Genomic DNA, 17,088 nt, shown 5'->3' with positions numbered 1-17,088 from the left:
GCAAAAACTAAGGGAGTTCAAAGAGGGATTCCTTTGAAAGAGAAGTTATTTGGGAACTGCCTATTTTACAACGTTAGTCGTCTGGAATTGAGTTACAGTATTGGTAACTCACCTTTGCAAGCCAATGAAAACATGTTTCAGTGCCCCTTATTCTCCCATGAGTTTCTCCCTACTGATGTGTTTGTGTCAAAGTAAAGCAAAATAATGCTCCTAAACTTGATTTTCTTAAACCATGGAGCTAGGGAACTTGTCCAAGGGCACGCTGTTTATCAGATATCTGTTTATAAGAGAAGGAAAGAAGGAAGGAAGGGAGGAAGGGAGGAAAGAAAGGAAGAAAAAGAAAGAAAAACGTAGTGTGCTTGTGCGGTAGGAAGCAAAAAGCCAGTTGTTCAGGGCAGACCTGGCAGTTCTCTGGTGGTGTAGCTCTGCAATTAACATGACCAAATGTCAACTCACACTCCCTGAGCCCTCACCTGAATCAATCTAGTGGCAACTGTCCCTGGTGAGGGGATGTTTCTTAAATCCAAGTTTCTGCAACAGCTGATGGGTGTGCAGGGCAGCAAGCTGCTGGCATCTGCCCGCATCTATCCACACTCCAGGTTTGCGGCCCAGGGACGTGCTGCAGAGTGAGTGTGCAGCAGCTTGGGCTTCCTCCTGCCTGCAGCAGGGGTCTGTACAAACCACCTGCATCCTTGTTTGTAGCCAGACTCTGCTTTCCACAGCTTAATGCCCACATCCCTCCCTCCGAGCTTTCCACTGTGGGACATCCCAAATTGACAGGCATCTTTGGAACCAGCACAGAGGGGAGCAGGCTCTCAGCTGCCATGAGCTACAATAGCCGGGGAGTGTTTGTCAGGGTAGCTGGTGGCAGACCTCTATATAACTGGAAGTGAATGGGGTTTCTGTGTGTCTTTCATGCCATTGTGCAGAGCTGAAGTGCGGGACAATGAGAATGGAAACATTTTGCCTGTTGTTGACATCTAACTGCCTCCTGGAAGATACAGTCTCCACCAGACAGATGGCTAATTTCTTTACCCTAACCTCCTCCCACGGCACTCCAGCGTTAGTGCAATGGTCTGCCCCTGGAGTGCAACCCTAATTGCTGTCAAACGTTCACAGACAAAAGTGGTGCCTACATATCATTCATGCAAGTGTTGTTACCGGGCTGTGAATTAAACAGCAGAAGCCACTTGTCAATTGACTCCAACGTGAGCCGTTTTGCTCAGGCACTGGCTCACATTTTAAAGGATCAAGGCTGACAATATTTATTGCAGGGCGGGTAGGGAGCGCTGGCACTGGAAGATGTGGCATTTTCCTCTGGAGAACCCTTGGCCGCGCGGCCTCCGGCAGGCTGACAAAGGACGCGGGCTGCTCTCCCCCCCGTTGCTGAGAAACCCTCCCACTGAAGAAAAACCTTCATTTTCCTTTGTCCTCACAGTCGAGCGGCAGTTTGCTGTGAAGCCAGTGCCGAGCACAGAGCTCCTCATTTGTCTTGTTCACACACGAGACGTATTTTGGGACCGACTAACTTCTTGCTTCCTGGAGACGCTGCTGCCATTGAACAGACAGGTAATACTAATGGCCAGACGGTGACAGTCAGCCACCGGTAGGCTGATTGGATGCACATTCATCTTCAAATTATGTTGTGTGACAGCACAGGCTGCTGAACACCATTTTAACATGCAGAGTAACTCCTCGGGAGGCTCTTCATTATGCATTCAGTGGGCTATTTTCAGACTAAACAGCATGTCAGTGGCTGTGTTTATCCCTTTCCACCTGGGCAGAGGAAACAGTTCAATGTCCCTCCAGAGAATTAATACATATTACAACCCACACGTCGATTCTCCTCAACCGACAGGACCGGCCAGACGCATTATGCCTTCCCAGAAAATATTGAAGTCCCGACAGTGAGGGATGGCCGGGGGATAAAATGTGTTCGAGCAGCAACCCTCAGCTCCACATCACAGAATCACAGAATGGCCAGGGTTGGAAGGGACCTCAAGGATCACGAATCTCCAACCCCCTGCCACATGCAGGACCACCAACCTCCACATTTAATGCTAGACCAGGCTGCCCAGGTCCAATCTGGCCTTGAACACCTCCAGGGACGGGGCATCCACAACCTCTCTGGGCAGCCTGTTCCAGCACCTCACCACTCTCTGTAAAGAACTTGCCCCTAATGTCCAACCTAAATCTCCCCTTCCTCACCTTAAAACCGTTTCCTCTCATCCGGCTGTTATCTACCCTTTCATAGAGTTGATTCCCCTCCTGTTTGTAGGCTCCCTTTAGGTACTGAAAGGCTGCAATGAGGTCACCCCGCAGCCTTCTTTTCTCCAGGCTGAACAAGCCCAGCTCCCTCAGCCTGTCCTCACAGGGGAGGTGTTCCAGTCCCCTGATCATCTTTGTGGCTCTCCTCTGGACCCTCTCCAACAGCTCCCTGTCTTTTTTGTACTGGGGGCTCCACGCTTGGACGCAGTACTCCAGATGGGAATGTATTCCATGTGACCAACACCAAACCTCCACAGGCGTGAACATGCACACAGACGTGCAGGACAGTGAGCAGCACGTTTCCGGCCCACGAATGGCATCCCAAGGCCTTGTGCTGGGCCCCCCGCAGCCGCTGGATGACGCGCATCTGCAGCAGCCTGGGAGCTGCGGCCGCTCGCGGGCGATGTACGGCACGGGGCAGGCAGCAGCTGTGCAGAGGCCCAGGGGGGCCTTCCTTCTCCTCCTGTCTCTTTCCCAGCGTGATTTACTTCCCCTTGCTGAGAATACTTCATCTCCTGCTCTTTTACAAATTCGGCTGCTGGCTTCTTGGGAATGGAGTTGTGCCCGTAACTCCACAGCAGCGACTGAAGCGTGTAAAAATCGGCATTATTCCTCTCGTTCCTTTAACCCACCCAGACCCAATGCTAGTTAAACACTACTAACTAAATGCAGAGGCATGACCTGTCATTCTGGAGGTCCCTCAGTAGAAAGCCTGGAGAACCTCTAGGAGGGGATGCCTGCGGTCAGCCTCACCCCACACTCACCGAGCACGGGATGCCGGCCCCCCCGCCCTGCTCCCACCCAAGGCGGTCATTGGTGGGCAGCAAGGGGAAGGTCTGTGTGCTCAGCGAGGGGCAGTGGTGTTCACCAGGTCAGAACTCCCCTCAGTGCGTGCAAAACGCACACCGAAATCTGAAATGAAAGTCTGTTTATTAAAATTGACATTTCTCTGGTGCCTGCCCAGCTGATTAGAAGTAACAGCTGTGAAGCCGGCAGTGAAGAGGCCTGATCTCCCAGAAGCTGCAAAAGCACTTTATATCCTGCTTCATTACTGACTTAACAGCCACGGGAAAAGATTTAGAGCCAGGTCCCTGCAGCCAGCGAGGGCTGACCTACTCGGCAGCACCTGCGATGCCAGCTGCCCGCATGGGGCAGGGTTGTACCAGCAGCCCGAGCTGGGGGGCACCTGCCAAGGAGGGAGGTGTGGCAAGCAGCTCCTCCAAGCGGGGCAGTTGTTTCTAACCATGACAGCAGAGCTCGTCCGGGGTGGCTTTCTGTGGCAGAGGGATATTGAATTCATTACACTGCGGGGAAAAACTGAGAGGTTAATAAAAAATGGCAGCAGGTGCATCTAATAAGATTACAAGGTCCCCCTGGGATGTACTTGAAGGGCGTTTTCACTGTGTATTTTGAATCATGCTATACTGTTGAAATCAACAGGATTCTAGTTGCAAAAGGCTAGCTAATTGGGAATTCGTGGCTCTTCAGGTATAAGATGTAACATGGCCAGAGATGTGCTGAAATACAGTCTGCTTGATCCGAGCGAGGAAGCACAAAGTGAATGCACCTCATGAGCACAACTGCGTGAGACCAGAGTGTGGAAGTACACCTTACAGAGATTTCTGTGCTGTCATTAAAAAGACATTCCAGGGAAATAGAATGAAATATATTGTGCTAAAATACCATCGAGATTCAGAATCTTTCTGCTTTAATACCTCACAGAGCCTCAAAGGAGGGGCTAGAACTGCCAGTATATTATCGTGAACTAACCAAGCTGTTCTCAAATCCTTAGCTTATAGATCACCTTATACAGCGAAGTGAAAGAAGCCTCCAACTTTATTGTAATGCATATTTTTAAAAAAATTAGAGAGAAGCTGTGATTCTGCCATAGTCCATCTAAGCAGCACCTGTACAACCACCTTTCAGACGTGCTCATAAGGCAGAACTGACAGCCTGAACCGAAGAGATGCTCTGAAAGACCCACACGACCCTTCAAATAAATCTCTGCATTTCTATTTGAGCCAATCAATCTGGCTCCCTAAGTGTCAGCTGGTAACACACACACACACATCCGTCAACATCCAAGCGTGCAGTCGCAGGGTAAGCTGTATTCACAGTTGGAAACTTAGCAATTGCTTACGTTTATCTAAAAGATAACCCTGGATTATGCATTTCACACAGCAGAGGTTAAAAATGAGACTGGGGTTTAGTTTAATGCCAGTACAACGTCTCTGTCTGACCCCACGAACACATAAATGTTATCTGCAGTAATATTTCCTCTTTGTTATTCATTCTGCACTGTCCAGGAAAATCAGAGAGCCCTCTCCCTGCAGCTGGAACTTACCTATACAGACTCTCTTCAGAGCCAAAAGGAGTCAGCTTTTACTACCAGAAATCCTACTCTGTTCTCTGTGGGAGGCTTCCAGCTTCTGCCTAGGAGCATAAAGTTGCTCACCTTCTTATCATAACACTAGCTTGCATATCAGCAACTGCTGTTAATGCCCAGGTATTAATATTTAATACCCTATGGGATGCCACTAGCCCTGTCTTTACCTCTAAAGCTCAGGAAGGGAAAGAAAAAAAATGGCAGCAAAGAGGCATTTCAGATAGCAAATGTTGAAAAAAACATGTTTCTCAAACAAACCCCACCTGCACCATCACAAAAAGCCTGTAATGTCAATAGCTAACTGGTAACAGACCTCTTAATGGGTAATGGGATCTGCCTGGAAGAAGTGACTCGAGGCAAATGTGTTTCCCAGTGAGATAATAAAAAGCCTCTTCAGAGTGACAGATTTTAAGGCAAAATGGGCCAGCCTGCACGGGGCAGCTGGTCACTGCCCCGGAGCCAAAAAAAAAAAAGCAAACAAGCAAGCGAGCAAGCTCTGAGAAGCTCTGAGGCTCTCTCATCATCTTCATGCCCAAGTTTTCTGCCTCTTCATGGAAGCCTGAGAACAGTTGCTGTCCTGCTCCTGAGTGTCCTCTCAACCCATCTGCTTTAGCAGGATGCAGCTGCACCTCAGGCTGAGTTGCGAAGGAGATGTGCTCCTGTGCCCACCCGTTAGCATATACCATCATCCATCAGCATCAAGTGGCCCAAATTCTAGCTGAGCTGAGAACCTCTGGCTCTTCCACAAGAGCCAGAGGTTGCTACAACAAGGTGGCCAATACTGTCACCTTCTTTGTTCAATCCCTACCCCTGCACTGAGCTGTCCTGACTGCAAGGAGAGAAGAATTACACTGGAAACCACGTGATGCAGAAACCTGTCTAAGAGTTTGCTACTCCACCACATCCAAAACAAAAGGGTTAGATAGTATAAAGTGGAATTTTGTACTAACCTGCTCTTCTGAACTAAAGCTGAACAGGGAACATTCACAGGAGCAGCTATGCTGGCACGCTTGTGGAACAGAGCAATGAACTCTACCAGTAACTGCAGCACAGTCATTTGCAGCCTGAGCTCCTGCCTGCAGCCTTGCTGAAAGCAGCAGGATCCAGAGACACCAAACTATCTGAACTTGTATTTCTAGTTATGATGTGTAAGAGAGAGCTTAGCTTAATGTTAGATGTTGGGTTGTAAAAAGGGAGTTGAAATGAGAAAAAATGTGCCTGTTCCTAATAGGTCTGAGCATACTAGACAGATAAGTCAAAGAAACCACTAACACCTTTTCTGATCTATTTCTCAGGCCAGAGCAGGACTTGAAGCATGAGGGAGACTAGCGCTTGAATACACGTGCTTCCCAGAAGTTATTAATCCTTGCTTTTCATTCTTAACAGAAACAAAAGCAGAAGAGGAATTATTCCCGGTACCTCAAAACGTCATGTGCACACAGGACTATCCATTACAACTGACACGTGCACTGCTGCATTAACCCCTTTAGTGCCACTCATCTGTCCCATATATATGCTGGAGTTAGCTATTAATATCTGATTGAAAACTCTCTCTACCCATGCATCCATCTCAGAAGTGTTTAGGAGCAAACTAGATCCCCAGTAAATTCTGCAGGAAGATACCAGAAGATTATTTCAGAATAAGGCAATTAATGGAACAACTTTCTTATGATTCAGAAGCACTCCAAGGAGCCACATTCAACCAAGTCACGGGAAAATGACAACACACTTGACTGCAACAAGAAGATGCTGAACTTATGTACTTTCAAACAAGGTTCCCCAGAGCTGTGTCCACAAGAACACCTCATTTAGATGAGCTGAGCAACCAGGGTCTCACACAGGATTCTGGTCCAATTTTCTAGACAGTCATCTCCATCATCTCTTCTGCCAAGTGCTTCATTGCAGGAAATCACTCCTCCCCCATTGGCCCACATGGGAACAGCAAGATTTCCACCAAGCCAGCAGCTTCCTTAGAATCGAGATCCTCTGAAACACGGTGCAAATGCAAATACTTTAATTCTGTTTTAAGGTTTTAACATCTTTGTCTTGCAGGCAAGGTGCTTTTTAATTCTAGTTCACTTTTAAACAGCAGGAAATGTAGTTTAATATGTTTTTCAATAGTGGTATACACAGAAAGGGAAAATAAAGGGAAGTGGGAGAATAAATGGAACTGAAAACTGAATGTTGTATCTGCAAAACAGTGTGAAGTCTTCATGCAGAGCTGATTAGCAGGAAGCAAAGTGTTTAAGAAAATGAGAAGTATGGTACTAGGGGGAGAGCAGAATACCACTGCTAATACAAAGGCCTTCCTCCCTAGCATGTCACATCCCTTCCTTCTGACCCTTGGCCCCTTGCCTCTTTGTGTCTGTTTTCCTCAACGGGAAACCACAACTGCCTCCTAACTAATCATTAGGAGGCCGACCCCGTCACTAGCAGGCAACACAGCTGCTGCTGACCCCAGTGTGAGGTTGGGAGGGCACCCAGAGGCCTGCCCCACTGTGCAGGGAGTGTGCTGACATCCTTGTGCTTCCCTGCACCGTGCCAGCTCCACCTTTGGCTTGCTGACGTGAGTTCTCAAGTGCTGATGGATGAAGCCAGGGCTGTGTCCGCCCCAACTTTTTAGAGAGCAGGGGTGCCTGTGGAGCAGACGATGGACAAACCAGGAAAAAAGGATTCTGATGGTTGTTATACCCTGCACAGGGCCCGGCCTTGCAGCACCCAAGAGCCAGCGGCAGCACAGTGCTCGGTGTGCTCATGTCCACATCCCCTTGCCCAGCCTACAGGGCAGAGATGAGAAGCCTTTCTGGCTGTGCATGCCTTTGTTCCTTGATCTTTCAGGGCTGCACACAGAGAGAGGCTTAAGTGTGTGTTTAGCAGCTGGGCTTTGCGCCCACAAACAAAGCAAGGAAGGAGGCATCTGAAATGCTGGCAGAGCAGCGTGTTTGCAGTAAGGGAAAGAGGCAGTATCAGCTGGGGAAAAGGGAAGCGGGCTTCCTCTGTGAAGAGCTGGGTGCCCAAGTAAGTGGTAAGAATTAAGCAACTCAGGCTGTGCTTCAAGACTAAAAGCTGCCACTATGAAGCAGCCCTTAAAAAGCTTTAGCTGGAGAGGCACAGGGCTAGAGCAGAACTCGTAGCAAAGCACAAGCATATGTGGAGAGCCAGCTGCACCTTGTGAATTGGCACGTGTCAGGTCCCACAGCAGAGGCCCTGAGGCAGCCATGCAGCTCTGCCACCTATCCTGAGCATCTCAATGGCAAGCTGGGCTGCAGAGGTGGCCCCAGGAAAGGGGCTCAGCCCACAGTGGCCAAGGTGCAGAGCCAGAGGGCACCCCAGCCAGCACCCCAGTGCAGTCCTCCATGCCCTGCACCTTCATCCCCTTGTCCATACATGCTGATTTTCTGTTAAGCAGAATTCAGGCATTTATGCTTAGCTGTGTCTATGTCCCCTCACCACTAGGCTCACTCAATGAGCAGTCACACAGGGTCACACAGATGGCAGCAGTGACAGATCCATGTGTGTGGCTGGTGGTGGCCCAGCCATGCTGCCGTTATTTTATCACCACTGCCTCGTGGCTACCCAGGAGGCAGCAATGGCAGCTCGGTGCTGCTGGCAGCAGCTGTCCTCCTGCACCACTGCAGCCATCAGCCGCCACCGACGCTGGGCATTCTGCCGCCCTCCCGCTCCCAGTCAGAGCGTGCGGAGTCACGTGCTGACCCAGGGAGATATTAGCTAATTGAAATGGTGCCGCCAGCACGCTAAATGCTCCTCACTTAAATCAATCGCCCGCTTCCTCTCCTCACCTCCATCTCGCTCCCTCCACCTGCCTCCATCCTTCCCGCAGCCTCCTCCTCCTCAGCCCCCCTTTCCCCAAGCCCCTAACTCCCGCGAGGTGATAAAAGTGGGACCAGCCACAAAGGGAAGGCGACAAAACCCTCCTGTTATTGACTGGTGGTGCTCCCCAGCAGGGCTGGGTGCTGCCAATGGCTGTGTGAGCGCAGCTTCTCCCCCCGCCCTGCACCAAGGCGCTCGTCTTTCTCTGAGCAATTACCGCGGATGATTTATGTGGCCAGTCGAGAGGGCCTGCCAGGGTTCTTATTTCATCTCTGAGAAAAGGAACTCTGCTGGAATTTTATCAGGGAGCCTGGATTAAATTGACAGCTGCCTTTTGTTTTGTTTTTAAAGACCTTCCCTTCGGAGCACCGCGCTCCGCCCAGAACGAGTGGGGAAAACGCAGAGCTGAGCAAAGGGTAAAGCTCCTCCTGTAAGAGAAAAATCCATTTTCCACTCTCCGTATACATTTTAAGTGAGGCCATTTTTAAGGAGCTGACATCTGAGAGCGATCCCCACTCCCATCAACTCCAAGCAGCATTTTATTTCACCTGACTGCAGCCACCAAGGCAACTGATTTCCCTCCCTGGTGCGAGGCAGCCTCCAACTCCTCACCCAGCAGAGCCTCGCACTGCCCAGCCCACAGCAGCCTCACGCACACTGTGCCAAAGCCACGGGCAGACACGGCCATGGGAGAGCACACAGACAGACAGACCGACAGGCTGCAAGGCAGGGCAGGTACAAAGCAGCGGGCTTGCTGTGTGCCATGGGGAGAGCGTGTGAAGCAACCGAGTAGGTCAGTGGTGTACAGAGTGGTGAGCAAGGCAGCAGGGCAATGCAGCCCAGCACCACACAGCAGCAGAGCACACAAAGGAGAGGTGTGCCTTGCTGTGGGACTCTGCCAACCCCAAATCCTGCTACCTCCAAGGCATGAGCTGAATGGATTTTCAACAAATGCACCTACCTGAACACAGCCTCTGTCTTCCGCTTTCTTCTTGACCCGATATTCTGCTGCTAAAGGTACCAAGAGAAAAGGAAAAACACTGGTTTTCCTCGCACTTTCTCCTCTCAGCACCTTATTGCTCTCAGCTATAGTGTCTACTTCAAAAGAAAAGACAAATTATGGCGAGGCAGAATCCCTTTAAAACACAAAACCCTCCAAATCCATTTGCTCCTTGCTGCTCTGCCCTCCCTGGGCTTTCTCACCTGGTGCCTGCCTATTTAAGGACACCCAGCAAAACTCCTAAGGTGAAGCACATCAAAACTCATGAAAATGCTCTCACTTGAGAAGAAAGTGGCCGTGGATCCAAAATTCTCCACAGCGGGCCCCAGGATGAGTCACAGCACTTAATGCTGAATCCAACAAAGCCGCACTAAGTATAGTTACTCTATGTACTACAGAACGACTACATTTTCTTGCTCGCTTCCGCCACTCTCCCACGGCCACTTCTCCCCCAAGTGAGAGCACTCCCAGCAGCCTCTGAGTTCCCAGCTCCCTACCCTGACTTCGCACACCCAGCTCTGTGCTTTCTACCTGTCCCCAGTCAAAGCTGGCACTGCAGGAGCGACACAGAAAAAGGACTGAGAGTAACTGACAGCCCAGTCCTGCTGTAGGGTTGCTGGCTGGTGCCCAGGTCTTCCCACGCTGCAAGAAAGGTGATGGGGAGGTGGCACAAGGAGCACAGTAAGGATGGCAGTGTAACGTGGGAGTCCAGTATCACCCAGAGAAAGAGTGAGCCCTGGTTGCCTTGGATGGGCTTTACTCCTATTCTTGGTCAGTCCCCCCAGTACAAGGCTCAACAAGGCTGCCAGGCTCCCGGCTCCATGAATGGCGTGCCAGGCAGCCGAAAAACCAGCGGGGAGGGGGAGATGTGGATAAAAATAGAGAGAAATGTTGATTGCATTGTTACTGCTTCAATTAAGCTCAGACACTTCAGCCTGATGAGTCAACAGCAATGACAAGAGGGCACAGCAAACAAAAGCAACTGCACTGCACAACAGCCTTACTGGTCCCATTAATGCAGAGGGCAGTGAAGTCCCAGAGCAGTAAGTTTGGAAGCAAAAGAAGCAAGAGCTCTGCTCTGCCTCCCTCAGAGCGGGGATTCTGGTGGATGCCCAACACCTGCTGGGTGAGAGGGAGGACCAGAGCCTGTGGAGCTCTGCAGTGGTGTGGCAGCAGCCGGTCCCTGCTGGGGTGTCCCCTTCCTGCGGCAGGAGGCAGTGGGTGGAAGGCAGGAAACAACTCCCCAGTGACCTTCAGATGATGAAATTACTGTTGTGCCTGTCTGTGTTGCCCGCCACATAAAGAACGCTTGGAAAAGCAAGGAAGAGGAACAGTTGGTCACAACTTCAAACAGCCTGTCTCTCCGCTGTCACACACCACACCCTGGGAAGCATTCACCTCTCCCTGTGAAGTGGTTTACAGCACGCACACCACCAGCATTTACTGCACTGTCTGCCAGAGCTCCTCCTTTGACTATCCCCATCAAAGAGATGCTAAGGGTCACTCATGGGACTGTGTGCCACCAGCAGCAGATTCCTTGGGCTCTGCTCCCCAGGCTGTTCCACCACATCCCCCCATTGTAACGCAATGGCCTTACACATAAAGGCTTTCTTAGCTCAATGTCTCATCTCCAGCAGTAGCCAGTTGTAAACACTTAGGCAGAGCACAAAAAGGAACAAGGAAAAGAATACAGCAAGCCCTCCCCGGGATCTCTCCCAGCTCCCAGCAATGAGAGGATCAGGTGAACCCTCGCTGGGGGCTGCATCTGCCTAGCATGCTCACAGTCAGCTGCAAATATCTCCTTCCTGCCTTTATCCAATTCCTTTTATACTCAGTCCCTGCAACAGAGTGCAGAAGGGAATTATACTCCTTAAGTAGGTGTTGTGTGGAAAAACAAAACAGAACAATGCTTCCCTTGGCTTTAAACCTGCTGCCCGCTCCTGTGTTGCTAGCATGCTCCAGGGATACTACAAATCTTGTACTCTTTTTTCTCGATGCTGAGAGACCTCACGGTTGCTGCAGTTCCCTACGTGCTCCTAAAGTCCCAGCTGTGTCCCATTTGCTGAGCAGTGTTCTGAGTTACTCCCACCTGTCTGCAGCTGACGAGATACCCATGGATTGTTGCAGGGATGGATAATTTTATGATGACGCTGTGCTTTGGTGTAAGAGAGCCTAGAGGCACTAAGGGCAAGATGCCAAGCTCCAACAGATTGAGACAAGGTACACCTGTGCTGGGCCACGCTTCCGGGCAGGATGAAGGAAACACCCATTGGCTGTTAAGCTGGAGTCTCCGCAAGCAAAACGTGGTCTTCTCAGCAGTAGCAGTGTCTAAGCAAAAGGCAAACGAGCCCATGTGAACCTGCCCTGTAGCCCCCTAGGGACAGGCTGCAAGAACCTGCTGAGAGGAAAATGGCTAGTATGGGATTGGGGTGAGTCAGATTCCAAAGTCCTCAGGCCTTATGTTTGCACACGCATGGGGCCGGCTTCAGGGCTCGCAGCTCGCAGCAAAACATTTGCATTGCCAGTGTGGACAGCGTTCATTAAAACCAATGTTTATCTTGCAGGGATCATGCCAGATTGTTCAAATAAATGACCTACCAAATTAATCTCTTTTCCTAATGCTATCTCCTGATATTTGGGATGACTTAGAGCCAGATATCTTGCTAAAGAAAGGAGTGTGGGGCTGGGGGAGGAGTGAGGGGCTGCTCGGGGACGAGCCTGTATTCATTCCTCCTCGCTCCCCTGTGAGCCCCTTTCCATCACACTACCGAGCACAACACAATTAGTGCAAAGGGCCCGCTTTTCCTGCAGGAGCCAAGGTCCCAAAAAGGTACAGCTTCAACATCATTAGCAGTTCATCTTCTTAAACCTCTGGGCAGCCCCTAGGCAGATCCCCTCGCACAGACCCCACACCCCCTCCCCCCTTTTTGGTGTCTGCTTATCAAACTAATGAAGCACATCCAGACTGAAAGGTCTTGGGGTAGAAGACAGCAGCTTAACCGTGATTCAGTACATGTCCTTTCCCCTCCTCCTCTTTATCAAATAAAGAAAGCAGCATTTCCTACACTTAAATGGAAGGGAGGAGGGAGGAGGGAGGCTAAGGGGAGGGAGACGTTTGTCTAGTAATTCCCTGCAGAAGGAGATGTCTGTTTACTTTCTTTGACTGAGCACTTGCATATTAAAAAGCCTCGGCTCCTTAGCGGGCAGGATTTATCAGCGCCACATTTTCTACTTGACAGGGCATGCAGGCAATGCCTGCTGCAGGTAAGCTGGAGAACAGAACAGAGCTCTGTGACCTTCCCCTCGTCCTTCGTGAGGCCGCTGGCCCAGGGACCAGTCGGAGGTGCTGAAGCCCAGCACTGAGTGAAGGGATGGGTGCTGTGCAGCCCCCAACAAGAATGCTGCTGCAAGAGCAAGGGAAGCACAACAAAGCTCCATTAGCTTTTTTTCCCTTCAGTGATAGCCGGAAAGGCAATTTCCAGCTTTTGGTAAAACACATAAACATCTTTCATCGTGTCACTGACCTAAATATAGATCATTACTTCAAAGCAAGTGAAAAAAGAGATGGGGAAAGAGCCCAATTCTTATACCTTCACATGCTAGGAAACCTTACAAGCAGAGTGCAGTACAAAGGAACCACAGAGAACCAGTTAGATGTGACAGAAGTGTGAGAGAAAGGCCTTTTCTCATGGATCATGCTGATGGGCCACAAACCTCAGACTTCAAGGCATGCTTTTAAAGTGTGACAGGAGGCTGAGCCATGCTGGCACCTCAGCACCAAAGCAAGGAATTGCGCTGGAGCATGTTTTCTCCTGGGTCACCCTCAAATCAAAGCAATGCTGCACTCCTTCTCTTGCTGTACAAACCCACGCCTGCTGGCCCAGCACATGGGGATGTGCAGGCAAGCCCTTCAGTGAACTCTCTTTGCTCTATTGCAACTCGAACACTGAACATCAGCAATAAGTCACGAAGTCTCCACATTTAACACGTCCTACATCTGAACCACAGCTTCATGCTTTGTGATCCTCACTGGTACACAGTAGACAGAATTAGTTCCTTAATTGCTCCCTGCCTCAGTTTACCCATGTACAGAAGTGACATATCAGTAGCATATACAGAAAAACTACATCCTGGGATGGCGATCCAAGCAATAAGGGCTTGCAAAGCCATTTGTGCATATTGGTGACAGCGTGCTGTTCATTTTAAATCAATGAACACAAACACAACATGTAGTGAGTCAGAGCTGCTGTCACAGTTTAAGCTCAGTCTTCATTTTCCTCAGTTGGGGGGAGCTTTGTCTGGTAAGGGGCCTCAGGAGTAAGAAGTTGCTCTTGTTTACACTGCAGAAAAATGAATTCTCATTAAGGAAACCGGATATGCTTTAAAAAAGAATTAACTATGACAAGAGTCAGTGTCAGAAGCTCTTGTTGTTCACTGTCCCCCTAACTGTTGTAAGTAAGGCTTTACAAGCCTTACAAGCCACTTCTAGTTGAGGCTGCCAGAGAACGCCTTCATTCAGACTGAAACAAATTCCCTCCTGCTCCCCAGCACAACGATGTCCTGCATTTGCAGTACCAGGCTTGATTCTTGTGAGACAAGGCAGAAGCATGGCTCAGCCAATCTGCTGTACCTGCTCTGAGACCTGACTGTCTTGGAAGGTCTTAAGAAACCCTAAGTTTTGTCTCTTGAAAGGCAGGGACCGTACAGAACCAAATCCAATGCACCTACTGACCTCATTACAAAACAACCACACAGACTACAATGTTGACTGAATCCCAAGGAACATACAAGATCATTTTTTAAACAAATCCAAAAAATCTTAGCTAACAACAGGTTTTTTGTTTCCCACTAATGTAGACTGGTTGTTTCCATCAATTCAGGCGAGATCAACACTGGATTTGTGCATCAGAAAGAAAAAACCCAAGCAGCTGGATGCAGGTTGCTAAGGGAAGTCCTCCCTCAGGGGAAATGAGGTTTGCAGGGAACCAGCCCTAACACCAGAATTGGGCCCAGCTGGGCTTGGCATCCTCTTGAGGGTGTATGGCTGACAGCAGATGGTGTCTTCTACTGGGATCCCCAGGTTGAACAAGACTAAGCAGCAGTTTGAATCTCAGCTGCCTGGAGTCATTCTTGATTCACCTTCATCAGCATCATATACAAGAATGGAAACATCTGAAATGGTTTTGTGCAATTCTACAATAGCACGGCAGATTATAAACTGCATTGTATAGTAATTGCTGGGCAGTCCTGGAAATCACTCTGCCTCTGCCACGGAGGACCCATGTTTAGAGAAGAGTCTCTCAATTTCTCTTCCTGATCCTACTTCCAACCATCACTTGAATTAACAAGCTACTGAAGGCTACAACTAGTGCCAAATCCCGTATTCCTTGTCTCACAAAATACTTACTGCTTATTAGAGAAAAAGAAATGCTGTACTTCTAACTGCACAACAAAATTTGCTTTATTTCTTTCCTCAGAAACCCTCAGATATTCTTGCACTACGGGCTACTTCTTATGCTTCATAAACATGCTGTTTGACACAGAGAAATCTGCATAGCACCAGGGCCATAAAATCTGCTGAAATGTGACAATCTGAAATGGCTAGGAATACTTCTCCAGCACTGCCCTAGCTGTGAGGATGCACCCAGCTGCCTCCTGAATGGAAAGGCATTTGAGATGGTTCAGGTGCCCTCTGCTATGGGTGCTTGCAGGATGGGGGTTCTGCACTTCATGACTTCCATGGTGCTCGGTGCACATCTTTGCAAGTGAGAAATCTATCTGAACACGTGGAGAAGTGTTCTGCAGGAGGGATTGGCTTTTCACAGCAGGCACCAACCAGATTGCCAGTTCTCTCTCATGTTTCATTATGGCTCTTCTTTCTAGAAGCATGACGCTCCAGACAAGACATGCTTTAAAACCTGTTATCAACCACTCCAGGCTTGAAGAGAAAACCTGAAGAAGACACAAGGCCGATGCTCAGTCCACAGAGGTAAACAGTTGCAGTGCATTCTTCTCTCTGAGGTTTAACACCTTGCTCCCCATTATCATGCTGCTTAGCAGTCTCTTTAGCATTTTAGCTCCAGGTGAAAATGCACTCACCCCTACACAAATCACTGCTTTTACAGTCCCTACTGAACATCTCTCACCAGAGTTAACACTCAGAAGATGTACGCCCTGAAGTTAAGCCTGCTGGGTCAAAAGCAGGGGAACTAATGGGAACTTTGTTATCAAAACCGCCCCGGGGAAATGCTGCAGTTTTTCAGAAAATTTGTGTGAAAATTACCTGTAAACACACACAAGCACACACAGAGACTGTGTAAACAGTTTGGCTGTGAGCACCCTGACGCACAAGCGTATTTGCACAAGGAAAAGACCCACAGGCACGAAGAACACAATCATCTCTCACTATTCTCCCTGCTTGTGCTGTCATTGAGTTCCTGCTGCGCCTGGCTGCAGTACTTCACTCCTCTGCAACCCAGCCTGGCCAAGCAGGTCACCCCTGCTCCCAGCAGGACCCCCGCAGCAGTGAAAGCAGCACTGCTGCATGAGACAAGACGGTACTGCATGGCCATGGCCAACTACAGGGATGAAAAACTGGACAAATAAGGCCTGAAAATGCATGAATTGGAGTTAGTCAGCATCCAGCAGAGACAGGCTTGCTCTACAGATTAAGAACCTGGAAATCAGATCCACGATTTGCCCCTTTTAAGCTACATGAGGTTGTTGGGATTACAGCTCCTCACCACCAGACAGACATCTTCCTGAGACTGCTTGTTGTGTCGTTAGCGTGTGTGCATTATCACATTGTGATCAGCTCAATATCCCATCTCTTATCTAATGTGTAAATACTAATTTGAGGGTTCATGGAGTACACAGCTATTTTACTTTCAGTTAAAAAAAAAAAAAAGAGAGAGAGAGAGAGAGGAGGAGGCCTGGCATCATAACAGTAATTTATGATTTTACTGGTGTATTATCATCGGGTAATAAGAGCAACTCGAAACTGCCAATTATCTCATAAAAGGGGTATCACCTTTTCTATTTTGAATGACTCCGTCGATAAATGCAGGCTCTGCTTGCTAACACTTCGTCACGTAATCAGTGGCCTTCCAGCAGGAGAGATGAGAGCAGAAGAAAGAGAAAAGCCAAGCCGGCGAGGAGACAAGCCCAGCCCAGGGCTCAGCAGTGCAGAGATGGGGAGGAGGAGGGGGGGACAGGAGGAATCGCCCCGAGCAGTCGGCAGGTCACACACACACACAGTGTGCAACAGCAACCCAGGTTTACAAAGAGACATCTGTTCCATTACTTCGATGCATTGTGGCTAATTACATCCTGGCCCGTCTGTGAAATGACAGCCACTTATTCTCCAGTGAACCGTAAAATCTGTACATGTTCGGTGTGGGCAGCAGGGAGTGAGAGGGGAACAGGGAGTGGGGGAAGGATGGAGAAGGAAGACTGGGAGAAAGGCACAGGAGGAGAGCCAAGGACACATCCAGCATCTTTTGGGCCGTGGTGCCAGTAGCCAGGAAGGGGCCAGAGAAGGCAAGCTGCTCCCAACAGCAGGGCGAGCACAGTGCTGCATTCTGAGGCCATTATGAGCAGGACT

General features: G+C 49.4%; 1 protein-coding gene and 1 long non-coding RNA gene across 5 annotated transcripts in view; both read right to left on the bottom strand.

Annotated features, from left to right (window-relative positions):
- The window catches only part of MAML3 (mastermind like transcriptional coactivator 3), a 201,691-nt gene that overhangs the window by 28,738 nt on the left and 155,865 nt on the right, over positions 1–17,088 (bottom strand). The window lies entirely within an intron of this gene.
- On the bottom strand, positions 6,609–12,766 carry LOC149918053 (uncharacterized). The gene is made up of 3 exons (XR_016465809.1): positions 10,884–12,766; positions 9,447–9,496; positions 6,609–6,640 (listed from the first exon to the last, which is right to left on the bottom strand). It is a non-coding gene; the product is annotated as an uncharacterized LOC149918053 (long non-coding RNA).

Source organism: Phasianus colchicus, chromosome 4 (genome assembly GCF_987193195.1).
Source record: "Phasianus colchicus chromosome 4, bPhaCol1.hap1.1, whole genome shotgun sequence".
In the NCBI taxonomy this organism is placed as follows: domain Eukaryota; kingdom Metazoa; phylum Chordata; class Aves; order Galliformes; family Phasianidae; genus Phasianus; species Phasianus colchicus.
The sequence above is the reverse complement of the archived record's forward strand: the minus strand, read 5'-3'. Positions and strand labels throughout refer to the sequence as shown.